We start from the raw sequence: 21,730 nt of genomic DNA, 5'->3' as shown, positions 1-21,730 counted from the left end.
GTAGTGGACACTGAATACACTAGCCTAGCTATCGATTTCCCTATTAAATCAACAGCAGCTACCCTGTCCCTCCTCTCACTAAGAATGCAGCTTCTGAATGAATCTAAAATGGATGCTGTCCAGGAGGTAGGAGGGTCTGGGAGGGAGGGTCTGCTGCTGATTGGCTGGAATGTGTCTGCTGACTGTGAGGTACAGGGTCAAAGTATTACTCAATGATGACGAATAGGGGGCAGATCGAACATCGCATATGTTCACCCGCCGCGTCGAACACGAACAAGCTATGTTCGCCGGGAACTATTCGTCGGCGGACTATTCGCCACATCACTAATGTTCAGTTATTTAAGAGTCAGCACTAATTGCCTGAAATGCAAGTTTGTCAAAAGATCTGAGATAAGGAGGCAGTCTGCAGAAGCTTAGATACAAGGTAATTACAGAGGTAAAATGTATATTTCTATAAGTGTATAAGTGTTGGTTATGCAAAACTGGGGACTGGTTAATAAAGGGATTATCTATCTTTTTAAACAATAACATTTTTGGTGTTTACTATTCCTTTAAAGTAGTGGAAGTATTGGTTCAGGTCTCTTTTGGAATCTTGGATAAGCAAGACAAACAAGAAATAGTACCTGCAGATTGATAATTTTATATATGCTTAAAATTAACTTATGGACTTTTAAATAGTGAATGTGGGCACCATAGAGAGAAGTCTGCTATTTGTAAGACAAGTTGAGAATTTAAAGTAATCTAAAAGGTGCTTACATTATAATTAGGGTAAACAAGATTTGAAAGAAAACTAGGCAACAACTACCCACAATTTTAGAGAAAATTGAATTGGAAATATTTAGTAACATTATGATGTAAACTGTAATATGTAAGATTGGTTGTCATTTCTCAGCAACTAAAAAAACCTCTCTTTGATACAGATAAAACATGCAAAACATTTTCCAACTGTAAAGAAGTACAATATAAATTTGAATGCTGAGTAAACCAGTTATTTGTGAAGTTGAGATAATAATAATTATCCATTATTCACATAAACTAGCTTTCATTGAAGTAGCTGGATTTCATATATAAAGAGGTTGGTAAAGGTAATTGTTATTTAATAACCATAAACATCTAAAGTGAAAACCTGAGGATAACAAAAATTTGAAAAAAAATGAAGTCCAGTTAAACTTCTTGTCCCTGGTTCACGTCTCCGTGTTATATGTGATAATTTGTGGTAGTAGAAACCTTACAAGTCCCCAGTTAGTGATTGATCCAATAAAATAAGGTGTAATATCACTAGATGATGTCCACCAACTTTGTGGGGAAACAATCAGAGGGGAAATATTTGTTACCCAAATCCTACTTATCTTGTAGATGACAAGGTCACAGTGCTAACTTTAAGTGCTTTCAGACTTCTGCTTTCAGTATCTCTGGGAGGGAGAACCTCCATGAATGAAGAGAAGGTTTTCTATGAAATATGAAAGTAGACAGCGACCCTCTGCCACTGAGAAATGGTGATAATAGCAGGAAAAGATTGATCACAAGAATTATTTTTACTCAAGCTGGAGGGATTGACTTGAACCAGCTTACAATTAGGGGTAAAAGCTCCAGAAAGAGTAGTTCTCCTCTGATAATTGGTTGTGTAGTTGTCAAAGGAATCTGTCTCCAGAGCAGCAACAGTCCTGCTTAAACTGCTGGGGGACAGAGGGTGAAGCTTCTTGCCTTAATGGGAGTATGCTGCCATGAGGGAGGGCGCCTCTCCTTTCTCCACCATGAGTGCAATTGTAGAGCAATTAGGGTCCGTTGCAACTGTTTTCTCAGAAAGAAATCCTTGTGGGTAGGCCTCCGCCTTCGGCCTCAACTGTCCGGACCTGGGCTGTGACATCAAGATATTGATTAAGACATCCTTAAAGGGACACTAAACCCAACATTTTTCTTTCATGATTCAGCTAGAGAATACAATTTCAAACAACTGTCCAATTTACTTCTATTATCTAATTTGCTTCATTCTTTAGATATTCTTTGTTGAAGAAATAGTAATGCACATGGGAGAGCCAATCACACAAGGCCTCTATGTGCAACCACCAATCAGCAACTACTGAGCCTATCTAGATATGCTTTTCAGCAGATATCAAGAGAATGGAGCAATTTAGATAATAGAAGTAAATTAGAAAGTTGTTTAAAATCACATACTCTTTCTAAATCATGAAAGAAAAACTTTGGGTTTCATGTCCCTTTAAGTGCCAAAATCACATTCAGATGATGAAAATTTTCCAAGTTAATCAGTAAATTAGCTGGGTCAGTTCACTGGAAACTGATTTTCTGTCTGGTCTGGTCTGCTGCTGTCCGCATATGCCCCTATTTCATTGTCTTTTTCATTGAGTATTTGTAAGTTATTCAGTTCTACTGTATTTAGTGGTCTTTTAAATGCATTTATGCTGGTTATGGTTATAACTAAATGGAATCACATTTCTATTTTATCAAAATGTGCCAGGCTTGGACTTAGTTACTCTTAGTACTTTGCATATGAAGAATTTTCAACATATTATTTAATTCCTCATTTCCAAAGGGGCACATTGTTATACTTTGTAATAACCAACTACATACCATGTTCCTTTAACCAGCAGGACACATACAACCCATTATTTTATACTAAGTTATATTTGGGACATTCACAAATAAAATCAAGGTACAGCCAGAAAATTTTAATCAGCTAGGAAATTAGGTGTTTCAGATAGGTCAAGAGACTCTTGGGGGCATATTTATCAAGCTCCGTATGGAGCTTGATGCCCCGTGTTTCTAAAGACCACTGCTCCATAACAAGTCCGCCTGCTCTGAGGCGGCGGATAGAAATCAACAGAAATCAACCCGATTGAATACAATCGGGTTGATTAACACCCCTTGCTAGCAGCCGATTGGCCGCGAATCTGCAGGGGGCGGCATTGCACCAGTAGTTCACAAGAATTGCTGGTACAATGATAAATGCTGACAACGTATGCTGTAGGCATTTATCGATGTGCAGCGAACGTGATCAGCTATATCGGATCATGTCCGCTCGCACCATAATAAATAGGCCCCCTGAAATCTACTGTAAATGGCCAAAGGTGTAGACTAAAAATAACTTTGATTTTCTAATGGATTGCAAATAACTGAACAGTTTTGAAAATATATTATTTACACTATCTAGGTAATCTTAAAGAGACAGTAAACTAAAAATGAAACTTTCATTAATCAGATGCATCATACAATTTTATATAACTTTCCAAATTACTTCTGTTGACAAATTTGTTTTGCTCTCTTGGCACCTTGTATTCAAAACTTGACACTCAGGTGATATGATCCAAGAAGTCTCATCAGTATGGAGAGGTCCCTAAAAAAATGTTAGAAGCAACATTTTTTATTTATCTCACTATGCAAGGTTCTTGTTGAAAAGGAGAGACACCGACATTACAATATAAGGTCTAAAAATATCCAAACATGTTTACATCCTTTCTCTCCACCTTTCTCTCCATGCCGGCAAGCTTTTGAATATCAGGCCCTTGGTATCCTTTGAGTATATCTAAGTAGGTTAAGGAGCTCAGTAGCTTGCAGTATCTTTAGAACTCTAAGGCAGCAGTGTTTGCAACAATGTATAACACTGCAGAAACAATATTGCAACATACTGCTACCACAGAATTCCAAAGAAAAGTGCACGCTCATGAACCTATGAGCCTACCTAGATTTACTTCTCACTAAAGGATACCAAGAGAACAATGCAAATATAAAGGGACATTCCGGTCAAAATTTAAATGCACATAGATGAATTACATCTTTAAAAAGAAACATATTTGCAATATACATATACAGGCAAACATTCTAGTAAAAGTTATCACTATTTCAGTTTTGATATTTTTCTGTGCACATGCATGTAAAGCATAGCTAGATATTCTCAATGCACCAGCATTTTAAATACTGCAGCCTCTCAGAGCATCAGTGGGGCTTGTTTAACATCAGCAATTAACAAGTTGAGTTATTACCAGGTGGTACAAGCACCTTAGACTCTCTGAGCAGATGCTGTGTTTAAAATGCTGGTGCATGGTACATACTTAAATACACAATTGAAACAGCTTTAGCTTTTACTAGAAACATTTTTGCTAATGCATGTATATTACAAAAATGCTTCTATTCAAAACTGAAATCCATGTAAATTCCAATTATGGCTGGAGCGTCATTTCAATGACATAAATAAATTGGAAAGTTGTATAAAATTGCATGCTGTATCTTCTTAAACCTGAAAGTTTAATTTTGACTTTATTGTCCCTGAATTTAAGGGACAGATGATCTAAAGGTTTCTTAGCTGGTGACATTATTGAAGAATGCTCGTCAGTACTTCTGTTTCCCTGGTGGAATTTTTGAAAGCCACTTTTTACCCTGAAAACACGGTACTGCATATTGCATTTTCATATGGGAAGGAGTTGCCTACAATTGATTTTGAAAATCAAACAATTCAAATAATTGAACCATTCACACAAATAATACATGGGAAAATAAAATATTATTGTGCATTAAAAATCATAACAAAATTGTTCACCAAGAATCGTATTTTATCAAAAAAGTAAAATTTGTATTTAAATTACACAGGAATAAATCATATTAAATATGCAAAGAATAAACTGCAATTTAAGTACACTGAAAAAAAAAAACACATCGATATTCATAGCTTTAAAGTGATGGTAAACTCTCCCCTTTTTAAAATCAGATCTGGAATGTAAGCGCTATTTTAGATGGAGTTTAATTCATTAGCTGTAAGGAAGATGCAGTATAACATGCTTTTTAATATAGATATGAAATTCAAATACTGCATGCTCCTCCGCCCACTTCAAAAGTCAAATTTTCTGTGAGCTAACAGATTGAATTGTTGTCCAATCAGCGCTCTTCCCATATGGCACTTTTGTTGTAGCTAGAGCATTGATTGGAGAGTAATTCAATAATTTAGCTGACAGGAAAATTGACTTTTGAAGTGGGTGGTGTAGCGTGGGGTATTTGAATTTCATATCTATATTAATAACTAAGTTATAGCGCATCTTCATTGCACATGATGAATAAAGCTCCATCTAAAATAGTGCTTACATTCCAGATCTGATTTTAAAAAGGGGAGAGTTTACCATCACTTTAATGTATAAAGCATATTGTTTATCATGAAATGGGCTTTCCATAAGTATCCATGGGTGTGTATGAAAACGTCTCTCAAACCTCAGCATAATTATCTAAACATTTCCGTCTTACAAATCTTACTGTTTTTTTTTTCTCACTACTTAAAAGGTGGCAAGCGTTTATCAAAATACTCAAAACACTACAAAACCTATAAACCTATGCATAGGCAAATAGTGATTTTAGGTTCAGTGCACTGAAAAAAATAGTATTTTGTTTTGTGTTAGGCGTCATATTAAAATTTAAACCTGCTCTGTGTTCTCCGTATAAACATAGCAAAGAGCTCTCATTTCTATGGTAGACAGCTCACCATTCACAGGGACAGTCCATTTTCTTTGATAATTGTACCAAAACTTTCCCTGTGAGGATAAATGGGGCTTTTCATGCGTTTGCTTGCAAACTTTGATAATCAGGCCCTTTGCCTAGATTTATGTAAATATTTATTTAGTTTGGTTTGTATTTCCCAAATAATAATTATTGTTGTTATTATTATTATTATTATTATTATTATTGTTGTTATTATTATTATTATTATTGTTATTGTTATTATTATTATTATTATTATTATGAATGATAATTTAATAAATTGATTAATATTATGCATAGTTATTATTATTAATATTATTATTATTATTATTATTATTATTATTATTATTATTATATTATTTTTATTTAAATTATTAATATTAGGCATACTTATTATATTTATTACTATTATTATTATAGGTATTATTATTATTATTATTATTATTATGAATGATAATTTAATAAATTGATTAATATTATGTATAGTTATTATTATTACTATTATTATTATTGTTATTATTATTATTATTATTATTATAAAATTAATACAGTGCCGTGCACTTTATCTATTTAGTTTGCCTATTTATTTGCAACAAAATATTAATTATATTATTTCTTTTGGTTCTTGATATAAATTAAAAAGAAGGGTTCTCATTTTTTTATGGACCCTATAATTTCAAAGCATAAGGTGCAAACCTTTATAAAGATTCCAATAAGATGTTTATCACCTCACTGAACTGAATAATTCTTTTTTTGTACTTATTACTAGATGACATCTGACATGACAAGGTGTCATTTTTTTTTACTCTTGACAAGTCTCATTTGAAAGCACAGCACAGGCCCATAAGCCTATTTATAGGAATTTAGATTTAGAAGGCTTTTGATACCTTTCTTTTTTACTGCTTTTTTTTATCTATATCCTTTTGGTTTATCTTCTCTTCACCTTCTCACATTTTAATGATGTTTCTGCTGTTGAATTTCTTTGTTGCTCTAACATATTGAGAGAATGTTATAAATAAAAATGATTTCCAAATGTGAAATGAATGCATTCTATCCATTTTCGCAGAACTGGATTACAAAAGTATTTCCATTTTTACTGGAAGGGGAAAATACATTTGTTCGCCAGGTTGAATAATTTTCAAATCTGTAAAAAAGAGAAATCAAAGCAATTGTGTTGTACAATTTCTCATTGCCTGTGCCATTTTTATATTGTATGTTAGATGAATACAATTTTACTCATTCAGTTGAAAGTCTAAATGTTATAATCCATTTTTTTCATATGGAAATACAAGCATATTCATTGCTATCAATACAGCTTTTTTTTCTTCTGGTCAATACCACAGAGAGAAATAAAATATTGTTATATCAAATAGATGAACTTGTGGCTAACCATGAATGAATAAAACTGAACATATCTGAAATTGGAGCTTGGGAAAATGCCTTATGTGTCAGATAATGGGAAACTTTGGCAGATAGCTAAATTATCCCCTACAGAGTTTTCTAAAATTCTATTACTATTCAATGTTATCCTCTACCTTACAAATGATATAACATCTGGAATTGTATGCATACCTATTTTAACTTTGTCAAATCTAGTAATTTATAATATGGCTAATATAACATTCCAAAGCTCGAAATAAACCATTCTTAATAGAAATATGTTAAAATAGGGGGAGAGAGTCAATGTGAAATAAATAAAGGCACAAGACATTTAAATAAACAATCAATTGAATAAAATGATATGTTCTCATTTCCATGGAGCATGAACGGTTTGCATTGTTGATCCTTGCTAACTATGGCTGCTGAACTTCCATTGCTTGGCTGGTTGTTAGACATTAAAATTTGTTAACATTTACATTCGCTTTCATTAAAACTAATGTAAATGTTATCTACTTGATACTTACCTGTAGCGCGCTGAAAAGCTGCACTAATCCTCATCTTCTTCATAGACTCCCGAGCCGCATTAATGATCCTATTATTACAGTTCCTCGGCATGCTACAGGTAAATTAGAATGGCAAATCCTTTTCCTGTAGCACCTGCAGGGGAGGGGGGGGGGCATGCTAATTCAACCCTTCTTCACAGAGTCCAGGGACTAATTCTAAAATTGGAGTGGCCATGGACTATGTAAAGAAGGTCAGATTAGGGTGCCAACCCCCCTCCACACTAATGTACCTGTAGCAAGCTTTGGTGCCTATTCCCATAGGTGCATTAGTGCAGCCTGGCAGTCAGTGAAGAAAAAGAGAACTGGAGTGCCTTTCAAGCATGTTAAAGGTAATACACCTAATTTAAAGAACAACAAAGTATGGGCTAGATTACGAGTGGCGCACTAAATGTAGTGTGCGACGGATATAAAAAAAAAATTCTTGGCTTTTTGCATGCTCAAGCCCAATTGTGATTTATATGTGTTGGGTTAGCACAACTTCAGAGCTCGCATGAAGGGTAGGGTAAGAAAAAAAGTTGCACTAAACACAACATGATAAAAATTTGTTTGAAAAAAAATAATACAAAAGTTATAAGGGCTCAAAGATAGATGGTATAACGTGTTAGAAAAAAAGGGCTGCAAAGAACATGTCTAAATATAAATATATATATGTGTGTGTGTGTGTGCATGTTTACAGATATATTTAACCCCTTAACGACCAAGGACGTACGCCACACGTCCTCAAAAAAAAATACAGTTAATGACGAGGACGTGTGGCGTACGTCCTTGGTCTGGAAAGCAGCTGGAAGTGATCCTGCTCGCTTCCAGTTGCTTTCCGGTTATTGCAGTGATGCCTCAATATTGAGGCATCATGCAATAACCTTTTTTAGCGATCCGGTGCAGAGAGAGCCACTCTGTGGCCCTCTCTGCACCGGACATCACTGGCTAAATCCGTTGGTGGGTGGGAGCCGGTTCGGGAGGCGGGTGGCGGCCATCGATGGCCCTGATGATGTGGAGGGGGGCGGGATCGTGGGCGGAAATGATCGGAGGCGTGCACGGATGCGCGCGCGTGCACGGGAGGGCGGGGGCGGGCACGTGCACGGGGAGGGAGTGGGTGGGAACCGCTACACTACAGAAAAATTATGTATTAAAAGTTTTAAAAAGTAGTCAATATTTATATAAAAATACATTAGTCAGGGGGTGGGGGATTGGTCTGTGGCGGGGGGGGAAGCTACACTACAGAAAAAGAACATAACAATAAAAAAAAAAAAACATTTCTCTTGCAAACTGGGTACTGACAGACAGCTGCCAGTACCCAAGATGGCCCCCAATAAGGCAGAGGGGGAGGGTTAGAGAGCTGTTTTTGGGGGGGATCAGGGAGGTTGGGGGCTAAGGGGGGATCCTACAAAGTAGCATATGTAAATATGCTAAAAAATTTATTTTATTTAAAAAACAAAAAAAACAAAAAACGTTTATTTTAGTACTGGCAGACTTTCTGCCAGTACTTCAGATGGCGGGGACAATTGTGGTGTGGGGGTGGGAAGGGAGCTGTTTGGGAGGGATCAGGGGGTCTGATGTGTCAGGTGGGAGGCTGATCTCTACACTAAAGCTAAAATTAACCCTGCAAGCTCCCTAAAAAATACCTAATTAACCCCTTCACTGCTAGCCATAATACACGTGTGATGCGCTGCAGCACTTAGGGGCCTTCTAATTACCAAAAAGCAACGCTAAAGCCATATATGTCTGCTATTCCTGAACAAAGGGGATCCCAGAGAAGCATTTACAACCATTTGTGCCATAATTACACAAGCTGTTTGTAAATAATTTCAGTGAGAAACCTAAAATTGTGAAAAATTTAGCATTTTTTTAAATTTGATTGCATTTGGCGGTGAAATGGTGGCATGAAATATACCAAAATGGGCCTAGATCAATACTTGGGGTTGTCTACTACACTACACTGAAGCTAAAATTAACCCTAGAAGCTCCCAAATGCTCCCTAATTAACCCCTTCACTGCTGGGCATAATACACGTGTGGTGCGCAGTCGCATTTAGCAACCTTCTAATTAGTAAAAAGCAAAGCCAAGCCATATATGTCTGCTATTAATGAACAAAGGGGATCCCAGAGAAGCATTTACAACCATTTATGCTATAATTACATAAGTTGTTTGTAAATAATTTCAGTGAGAAACCTAAAGTTTGTGAAAAAAATTGTGAAAAAGTGAACAATTTTTTTTATTTGATCGCATTTGGAGGTGAAATGGTGGCATGAAATATACCAAAATGGGCCTAGATCAATACTTTGGGATGTCTTCTAAAAAAAAAATATATACATGTCAATGGATATTCAGGGATTCCTGAAAGATATCAGTGTCCCAATGTAACTATCGCTAATTTTGAAAAAAAGTGGTTTGGAAATAGCAAAGTGCTACTTGTATTTATGGCCCTATAACTTGCAAGAAAAGCAAAGAACATGTAAACATTGGGTATTTCTAAACTCAGGACAAAATTTAGAAACTATTTAGCATATGTTTTTTTTGGTGGTTGTAGATGTGTAACAGATTTTGGGGGTCAAAGTTAGAAAAAGTGTGTTTTTTTTCATTTTTTCCTCATATTTTATAAAAAGTTTTATAGTAAATTATAAGATATGATGAAAATAATGGTATCTTTTGAAAGTCCATTTAATGGCGAAAAAAACGGTATATAATATGTGTGGGTACATTAAATGAGTAAGGGGAAAATGACAGCTAAACACAAACACCGCAGAAATGTAAAAATAGCCTTCGTCCCATACGGACAGAAAATGGAAAAGTGCAGTGGTCATTAAGGGGTTAAACATTTAAGTGTTTTACTGTAAATTTACTGTATATAGTATATATTTACCATGTTCATCACTTGCAGGATAATGTACTTTTTATTGAAAATGCATACATATATACTGTATATATATATATATATATATATATATATATATATATATATATACCTGTATATGTATTCCTATAGGTATATATATATATATATATATATATATATATATATATATATATATATATATATATATATATATATATATAAAAATGTATAGCAATCCTTTAGCGTGCACTCACTTAAACAACCATACATCCACCGGGGTGCTAAAATGTGTAAAAAATACAGATGTCTTAGTAGAGATAGACACAACACTTACCAGTATTTTTGAAAGTAAAACTTTAACTTTATTTAGAAAAGCTAAAATCCATATCCTCCAGAAATTTCTGTGTCCATACTGACACCTTTGTCAAAGTGCAGATAAAAATAGCGGTGTAAATAAATACATATATTTTAATTAACAGTATCAGATATATATAGAAATATATATTTAATAATGAAAAGTACATTATTTTCTATGTGAAGAACATAGGAATGTAAAATATGAGTAATGAGCATCAGCTTTCTCAACGTATTACTACCAAGATCCGGGTAACGGACATGCAGAATTGCTATTTTCAATTTGCGTTATTGAAATATTTCATATAAAATATTTAAAGTTTTTAATAACAATTATTATAAGTTATACTATATATATATATATATATATATATATATATATATATATATATATATATATATATATATACAGGGAGTGCAGAATTATTAGGCAAGTTGTATTTTTGAGGATTAATTTTATTATTGAACAACAACCATGTTCTCAATGAACCCAAAAAACTCATTAATATCAAAGCTGAATAGTTTTGGAAGTAGTTTTTAGTTTGTTTTTAGTTATAGCTATTTTAGGGGGATATCTGTGTGTGCAGGTGACTATTACTGTGCATAATTATTAGGCAACTTAACAAAAAAACAAATATATACCCATTTCAATTATTTATTTTTACCAGTGAAACCAATATAACATCTCAACATTCACAAATATACATTTCTGACATTCAAAAACAAAACAAAAACAAATCAGTGACCAATATAGCCACCTTTCTTTGCAAGGACACTCAAAAGCCTGCCATCCATGGATTCTGTCAGTGTTTTGATCTGTTCACCATCAACATTGCGTGCAGCAGCAACCACAGCCTCCCAGACACTGTTCAGAGAGGTGTACTGTTTTCCCTCCTTGTAAATCTCACATTTGATGATGGACCACAGGTTCTCAATGGGGTTCAGATCAGGTGAACAAGGAGGCCATGTCATTAGATTTTCTTCTTTTATACCCTTTCTTGCCAGCCACGCTGTGGAGTACTTGGACGCGTGTGATGGAGCATTGTCCTGCATGAAAATCATGTTTTTCTTGAAGGATGCAGACTTCTTCCTGTACCACTTCTTGAAGAAGGTGTCTTCCAGAAACTGGCAGTAGGACTGGGAGTTGAACTTGACTCCATCCTCAACCCAAAAAGGCCCCACAAGCTCATCTTTGATGATACCAGCCCAAACCAGTACTCCACCTCCACCTTGCTGGCGTCTGAGTCAGACTGGAGCTCTCTGCCCTTTACCAATCCAGCCACGGGCCCATCCATCTGGCCCATCAAGACTCACTCTCATTTCATGAGTCCATAAAACCTTAGAAAAATCAGTCTTGAGATATTTCTTGGCCCAGTCTTGACGTTTCAGCTTGTGTGTCTTGTTCAGTGGTGGTCGTCTTTCAGCCTTTCTTACCTTGGCCATGTCTCTGAGTATTGCACACCTTGTGCTTTTGGGCACTCCAGTGATGTTGCAGCTCTGAAATATGGCCAAACTGGTGGCAAGTGGCATCTTGGCAGCTGCACGCTTGACTTTTCTCAGTTCATGGGCAGTTATTTTGCGCCTTGGTTTTTCCACACGCTTCTTGCGACCCTGTTGACTATTTTGAATGAAACGCTTGATTGTTAGATGATCACGCTTCAGAAGCTTTGCAATTTTAAGAGTGCTGCATCCCTCTGCAAGATATCTCACTATTTTTGACTTTTCTGAGCCTGTCAAGTCCTTCTTTTGACCCATTTTGCCAAAGGAAAGGAAGTTGCCTAATAATTATGCACACCTGATATAGGGTGTTGATGTCATTAGACCACACCCCTTCTCATTACAGAGATGCACATCACCTAATATGCTTAATTGGTAGTAGGCTTTCGAGCCTATACAGCTTGGAGTAAGACAACATGCATAAAGAGGATGATGTGGTCAAAATACTCATTTGCCTAATAATTCTGCACTCCCTGTATATATATATATATATATATATATATATATATATATATAAAGATATCAAGAGTATTGCATTGAGCAATGATACTTTTTTTATTGGACTAACTATACATTTATAAGATGACAAGCTTTTGGAAGAATGTCTTCCTTTTTCAAGTCTGAAGCAATACTGATCAATTTGATAGAATATACAGATTATATCTTAAAACACAGGCTAAAAAGACAGAAAGTGTTACAGAGGTCTGAATGCAGGGGAAGGAGGGGGTGTCGTAAAATAATGAGGGGAGTTTAGGAGACATACAGTGTCCAGTGAAGGATAAGAGACAGGGAAAATATATGGTTATACACAAAGCGTGTACTGCCATAAAGCTATATATATCAACATAGAATCAATATGTATAAATATGTGAAACAAGGTATACAAGGGAATATAAGATAATCAAAAAAGGAGAAAGGAAAGAAAAAAAAGGGGAATAATAACAATGACAAAAAATTTGGACATAGGCTTACCTGCGTACCTATGCATGGAGAGGGTGGAATATACAATGTAATTGACTACAGTATAAGATAGTACATTACACAAAGTTTTGATAATGGGTTAAGAAACCAGTGCAGTTTTTAGCTTGTTTCTCCAATATGACATCCCACTTCACATGCAGTGCAATGTATCATGCATACCACATTTGCAGATATACATGAATATGCCCCTTTAATGTTATAGGGTTTACTCTTTTGATTAGCTGTGCTGCTTTCACAAATGTGTTGACATAGTTTGCAGAGAGCTTTGTTGCAGTGCTTGGTTCCATTCTGAGTGTTTTTTTTTTTTTTATCAAGGGATAGCTTTCTGTGGAACAATTTCTGTTTTAGGTTGGGTGGTTGTCTGAGTGCCAGGTTAGGGGTTTTTGGAAATAATTTTTGGTGTCAGAGCAAATTCTGTGATATCTGGTGGCCTAACTGTAGATTATAGATTTTTTAATGTAATTCGGGTGGGAGCTGGAGCTGTGGAGGTAGCTGCATCTATCTGTTGGTATCCTGTATACAGATGAGTGCAATTTTCCATTTGTGATGGATATTGTTGTATCCAGAAGGCTGACACAGTCTCTAGAAAAGTCCATTTTAAACTTAATTTATGCATGAAATAGACTAAATGATTTATGAAAATGTTCTAGGTTTTTTCTCCTTCTGTCCATATGATGAAAATATCATCTATGTAGCGATAGTATTTGAAGGGTTTGTGAGGGTGAGTAGCTAGGAATCTTTGCTCTAAGTCAGCCATGAAGAGGTTTGCATACTGTGGTGCCATTTTGGTGCCCATGGCTGTTCCCATAGTTTGTAAATAGATGGAGTTATTGAAGATGAAATAATTGTGGGTAAGTATAAACTATGTAAGTTTACTAACTGTAGCGGTACTATATGCCTGGTTAGTGCTGTCGGGGGAAAGAAAGTTTAAGCAGGCATCAATACCATCTTTATGTGGAATATTGTTGTACAGGGATTCCACATCCATTGTCAAAAGTATAGTATCCTCTGGCAATTCTGTTATCTGGCTGATTTTGTTAAGAAAATCAGTGGTGTCTTTTATAAAGCTAGTGGTGTTAATAACTAAGGGCTTAAGAATATTCTCTACTAGGCCCAATATTTGCTCAGTCAGAGTGCCCATTCCAGATTACTTATGGATATTTATATATATATATATATATATATATATATATATATATATATATACTGTATATATATTTTTTAAATTGTATGTAATATTTCAATAATGAACATTGAAGCTAATCAGAATAATGCACTTTATATATATATATATATATATATATATATATATATATATATATATAAATGTAATTTTGTACAATATTTTAATTTAAAATAAAATGAAAATTTAATTTTCCTAAAACAATTAACATTTGTTTTGTTAAATGAATGTAAATGTTTTGAAGCTACAGGTAGCTAAAAATACTTACCTTAACGTATTCTGGATAGAGGGCTTACTTGATCCTCTTCATTCCAAAACCCTGGCCACGCTAACACCTGGCTTAACGCTCTCAGTTCCCAGAACCTGCACTATTTTAAAGCAGGTCCTAGTTTAGTGCGGCAGGGGTTCTGGGAAATAGAGGATCAGGTTAGCGCTCTCTCCAGCATGTTAAGATAAGTATTTAACCCTTAAAAAAATAAAGGAAACAAATTAATACTGACAAATTTTGGCAGTATTTTTCGATTTCTTTCATTTCAGTTGGTGCATTCATTTGGATCCCATTTTCGTGACGAATGTGCATTTGTCCATAAATGAATGCATATGTCTACGAAATACATATCTATACCTATATATCTATAGGAATAGATATAAAGATATAGATATATAGAAGACTATGAAGACTATAGGGCTGAAATCTTGGTACAGCTGAATGATGGTTTTATCGTAAACTGCCAAAGGATCCCACAGTTGAATTTAAAAAAAACATTGATGAATATCTGGAAATAATGGTAGCAAATGGAACTCTGAATAAAACTACGCATGAGTTTCTGATGGTTGAGTTCTCAATTACTCCGATCATGTACACCCTATATAAGGTCCATAAGGACCCCATTAGACCACCTGAACGCCCCATCATGTCTTCATGTGGTTAACTCCTGCAAACACTGGCAACCTTCATAGATGATATTCTCCAAACACTAGTCCAACAGATGGATTCCTTCCTTCTTGATTCCATTGAACTGGCTAAGCAATTACAAGACATGGAAGACCTTGTGGGTGACAAATTGCTGGTTACACTAGATGTAACCAGCTTATACACAGTCATACCCCACATGGAAGGTGTAGCAACTATAAGAGAGAGCTTGCTCATGTACCTGTACATTGGACCACCAATAGATGCCATCCTACAACTATTAGAGTACTGCCTAAAATATAATTATTTTAGGTTTGAAAAACATTTCTACTTACAGGTATCTGGCACAGCGATGGGGTCCAATGTGACCACATCCTATGCCAACCTATTTATGGCACAATTCGAAACATGTGACACTACCCTCTTCAAAGACCAGAGAATATGAATGTTCCAAAGATCTATAGATGACCTGTTCCTGATCTGGGGTGGTAACCAAGAAGAACTAGATCAGTGGTTTAAAGAATTGAACATGGCAAATAATAATCTGAAATTCAAGATCACTTCAGATCTACAAGTGGTGGACATTTTAGATCTAAGAATTTATAAAGTTGATGCAAGACTAAAAACAACACTATTCCAAAAACTCACCGATAGGAATTCTATCCTACAAGGCACAAGTTGTCATCCTCCATACCTTAAGAGGGCTTTACCAAAGTTTTAGTTCAAGAGGGTGGCTAGAAACAACAGTGATGAGGTCACAAAACAAGTTCAACTTGAAGAAATTAAACAAAAATTTGAGGATGGTGGATACAAGGAACAACAACTGGCTGATGCATATATCGAAGCAGTGGACATAACGCAACTCAAGCACTGAAAAAGAAGGATCCATCTAATTCTAATAGTGAAAGACTGATCTTTACAACAACCTTCACTCCTGAGAAGGTTGATTTTCCAAATGTCTTAAGGGAACATTGGAACATTATCTCCACTGACAAAGTCTTATCGTGTGAGGCTATGGATCTGCTTATGGTTGGTTATAGGAGGGCGGTCTCCTTATGCGACTACATGATGCTCCCCGATAATAAACCCGATATACCGCTAAAACCTGGTTAAACACCACAAAAAATGGGTGCTTCAGGTGCAGTGGATGCACCACATGCAGTGGGATGACCGAGAGCAAATTTTTTATACATCAATGGTTAAATAGAAAATTTGAGATAAAGCACAGGGTCACTTGCACGACCAAGTATATGATTTTTATGCTCCACTGTCCATGTGGGAAATTTTATGTGGTTAAAACCCAGGGTGACGCCTGCACCAGAATGGCTAACCACAGGTCGGCGATTAGAGCAGCCATAAATTGTGGCAAATCAGACCAACCTGTGGCCAGACATTTTGTCCAAGGGCATAATGTTACTGACCTCAGGCTCATTATTATCAACCATAACCCCCCTCTCTGGAGAGGGGGTGATAGGGGCAGGCTGTTGCTGCAGAGGGAAATCCAATGGATTTATAGATTGGAAACTCTAGTACCAAGAGGGCTTAATGTGCATCTTGATATGCAGTGCTTTCTGTAGTATATTGATTTATTAAATACATGATGTCCTACTGTACTGGTTAGTCTTACAGTACTAAATGTTACTAATATACGTAATACCATCCTTTGATGGGTTAATAACGTCTCTTGGTGTAATCTGTTATTGTACGCTAACAAAGTTATGATCTATGCATATATGTAAATATTTATTCTAAGCAGTTATACTTGCTCTATCCTATTGCCTGACTCTGTAATTGAGCCATCGATAATTCTAATACAATGCTTATGTTCCACTGTTCCTCATTTTGAATTACATATTGCTTCCTTTAAGTTTTGTGTATTCTTGTTGTATTAGGAGGCGCCTCTTGATTAATGAATAGGGATCTTGTGGTTTATTACCACCTATGTGTAACGTTAGCAGCGTAATTTAGTGGATGTGTGTCCTAGCATTAATAATGTGGGGCTGAGTACCACTCCAATATGGGCCTCGAAAAGGGTGCTTTGTACTGTGCGTACAGTGATGCAATGTTGGGCCGTTTTCCTTCATTTGAGTGGTTGACATGATAGGTTTAACGGAGCCACGTAATATAAGTATAATTTGGGTTTTATTGGAGCCTGTGTGGGCTTTTTTTATATACACTAGGCCTAAATGAGCTAAGTTATGGACATATTGAGGTCATAACACAGAGTCCCATAGGTAATTGTTTGGGTAATCCCCTGCAGCCACTGACACTACAGAACATCCCCTAGGAAGTGAGGTTACACAATGGAAGTTAGATTTGGATAGTATTGGAGTTTGTATGTTATTGCCTATATGCTTTAATGGGTTTGACACGGATATGTTGATGTTTAGACACAGTTTCCCATAGTTAGCTGTTTGGGTAACCCCCTGCAGTAACTAACAGCTTGATACATCCCATAGGAAATATTGACATGCAGTTTACTTTTCTGATTAAGACGATACATGCAATTACAGAGTATTAGTTACTGATGACTTATAAGTGCATGACCAATACGGTATACACATCCACTGACCAATCTCTATGCTTACAGCAGCTACACACATTTTGACATTACTCTAAATAATTTTTGACAGCTGTGCTGTTTTTAGATTAGATTTTTCTGTTTTTGAAGCTCCAGGGCTGCCGTACGGACTCTTGCACATGCACAGTTGCACACAGGGAATGCTACTCAGTCTGGAATGCACTTGGGAAGAGATAAACACATAAATGTCTGTTTTGTGAATGTGTATGTAAGTCTGAGGACGGGGGGCAACCCCAAAAACATTTACTAAAGTAAAACTTTTTCCTGATTACAACGGAGAGTGCATTTTTTGAGAGTATTCTATGCATAGGTTTAAGTGCACCTGTTAAAGGGCTATGAGAGTGCTGGATCCATCTGGGATATTATATATATATATATATATATATATATATATATATATATATATATACAACACACAGAGAAAGTCCAGTACTCACTTACAAGCTCTCAGCTAAGATTAAAGGGACAGTAAACACCAACATTTTTGTTGTTTAAAAATGTAGATAATCCCTTTATTACCCATTCCCCAGTTTTGCATAACCAACACAGTTATAATAATTTACTTTTTACCTCTGTAATTACCTTGTATCTAAGCCTCTGCAAACTGCCCCCTTATTTCAGTTCTTTTGACAGACATTCATTTTTAGCCAATCAGTGCTGGCTGCAGGGCCGCCACTAGAAATTTTGGGGCCCCTGACTTAAACATTGATCAGGGTCCCCCCCCGCTCCTTTGACATGTGCAATTTTTTGACCAAGTGACTAAAACATATATGCACTTTATTCTTAAGTGTCTATTTAAACTTGGAAATGTAAAGGTAGTAACACACACACTCACACATAAGGATTCACATATAGGCAAACAGGCAAACACGCAAAGAAACTCAGACACAGACACCCAAACAGACACTTAGCACTTGTTTACATTGACCTGACAAGTAATGAGGTAAACTACAGTTTTGTAAAAAAAAGGAGATTTAGAAAACAAAATATGGAGTTCTGATTATCTTTTTGTAAAGGAAGATGCCAACTAAATGATGACAACAGGCATACAGTGGCTGAAAGGAAGGGCCCTGAACTGCCTAAACAATAATTTAAAGGTTAAATGGTAGATTGGTGACTTCCGGAAAGGTCTCATTAGTCTCAAAGTCTGTAGAAAGATGTGAATAATCAGTAGTAAGATCAAAATGTCCTAAAAAGGAACAGACAATGGACACACACACACACAAACTCATACTTGCACATACAACCAAGGAAACACCGACAGAGAGAGCCTCAGAAAACACACAAATATATACACACACACAAAGACACCCACAGAAAACACATAAAGACATACATACACACCCTCACTGAGACATCCACAGAAAACACACAAAGACATACACACACCCTCACAGAGACACCCACAGAAAATACACACCCTCACAGAGACATCCACAGAAAAAACAGACATACATACACACACACACACCCTCACAGAGACATCCACAGAAAACACAGACACACACACCCACCCTCACAGAGGCATCCAGAGAAAATACACAAAGACAAACACACGCCCACCCTCACAGAGACACCCATAGAAAAAGCTCAAAGACATATGCACACACCCTCACAGACATCCACAGAAAATGCACAAAGACATACACACCCACCCTCACAGAGATACCAACAGAAAAAAAATACATACACACTCATAGAGACACAAACCAAAGCACAAAGACATTAACACAGACACCCACAGAAACACTCACAGGAGGAAACATTTATGCACCTTGCATACCCTAAATCAACAGTGTGTGACATGCATGATAAAAAAAAATGCAGAAATTAAGAGATCACGTTTTAAAGAATCATATTTGTAAATGTGCAAACAAAAATAATTCTGTGAATTCAAAATTGTACATTAATGATCTGGGTAGATGGCTAGATGAAGAAAAGTACTTTTAAAAGGTTGACATATGTTTGTTTGATATTTTCCCCAACTAAGAGCACCATCTGTCAGCTGTACTTGTGGATTTTGAAAATGCTGTACTCTACATGGTCTTGGTGGAGCCATAAGCTATGGTACTCATACCATTAGATCTGGTTAAATGCAGGATTTAAGCTTGTTGGTATGCATTTCAAAATTAAGTCAGCTGTAGAGTAAACTGAACAGTTTTAAGTTAACCTGTCTTATTTCCAACACTGAGCAAACTTAGTCTGAGAGTATAACATGTTATGCAGATATAAAAATCTTAGATGAAATGCCTCCTTGTATTTGGAAAGTCCTTGCATAAAGGGGCAGTAAATTGGAATGTAATATATATCATTTGTGTATTGAGGAGGAAACATTTCTGCATGGTTTTAAATATAGAATTTCTACAGCATTGTCAAATAATCATAAATACACTGCTGCTAAAAAAATGTGTTTTAATGGACCCCTGGCCCCACCATACAACTACTACCACACTGAAGTTACAATCTTAAATTGCAAAAGAAATAAAAAAACATTTGCTAAGTAATTCCTACCATTCTCTGCAAATGAAAGTGATCAGCCGTCTGACTCAGGCACACACTCTACAAACAAAGTTCCAAGTCTGTCTCACACTGTGCATAGTGGTTTAGTGCACACTCAGAAATCCTCTCAAATGCTAATACTTTACTCCTTGTAATAACATTTCCCATACTCAATTAGTTCTTGCCTCATAGGGCCCCCTAGCCCATTGGGCCCCTGACAGGAGTCACGCCTGTCACCCCCTGATGGCGGCCCTGGCTGGCTGTTAAGAGCTTCACGTGCCTGAGCTCAATGTTATCTATGTGAAACACATGAACTAATGCCCTCTAGTGGTGAAAAACTGTCAAAATGCTTTCAGATTAGAGGCGGTCAACTACCATATGAACCTCCTAGGTTTAGCTTTCAACTAAGAATACCAAGAGAACAAAGCAAAATTGTTGCTAAAAGTAAATTGGAAAGTTGTTTAAAATTACATACCCTATTTAAATCATGAAAGTTTTTTTTTTACTTGACTGTCCCTTTAAAACGCAAAAATGGAAGCCCAGGTACCATGTCAAGGTTATGTGCTTGTCCCATTTGGCCAGATGTGGTAACTAACCCTTCCATTTTTGCTTTTAATCTTATCTGAGAGCTTGTAAGTGAGTGCTGGACTTTCTCTGTGTGTTGTATTAATTTGTTTTGTAAATTTGTAAAATTGTAAATTAAGTGCCTGTGACTTTGGGGACACCACAGCTTCATGTGAGTGCCATTGAGCACCCAGGGCTGAACATGTTGCAGGGTCATGGGATGTGTACCCAATCCAATCTGAGAGTGCAGTTCCCTTACGTGTTTTGTATATGTCTTGGGTGATAACAAAAGCCTGTGTACCCTTCACTTGTTCCCAGTTTGTTTGATTGAGAACGTGCATTGATTGGCTGATTAAGGGACCCAGGTTTTGGAAGGGATCTTGACGTGGTACATGGGCTTTTAATCTTAGCTGAGAGTTTGTAAGTGAGTGCTGGACTTTCTCTATGTGTTGTATTACTCTGTGTGTTGTACCTGTCTGTGGTTAACTGCATGTGACTCTGGGGACACCACAGCTGCCATTGAGCACCCAGGGCTGGGCATGTTGCAGGGTCATGGGATGTGTACCCAGTCCAGTCTGAGAGTGCAGTCCCCTTCCGTGTTTTGTGTGTGTGTATATATATAAAATATGTATTTACACTAAAACGTACATTGTTCTGTATGTAAAGAACTTGGACTGTGACATTTACATGACAACTGTCGGGTTAGCGCACAAATATAGGTGTTAGGTTTTTTCACTTTTCACTTTTCACTTTCCATTGACTTCTACAGGGAGAAGAAGTTAACGCAGTTACAATATTTGGTTAGCATGCCTCGGGTTTTGCTTGCACACAAACTTTACCTCGTAATATCAGCTGCATAGCTTAATATATAAAGGAAATGCTCCTTTAGGTATTTTTTGTATAT

Source organism: Bombina bombina, chromosome 1 (genome assembly GCF_027579735.1).
Source record: "Bombina bombina isolate aBomBom1 chromosome 1, aBomBom1.pri, whole genome shotgun sequence".
Taxonomy (NCBI): Eukaryota; Metazoa; Chordata; class Amphibia; order Anura; family Bombinatoridae; genus Bombina; species Bombina bombina.
Note: the sequence above shows the minus strand (reverse complement) of the source record.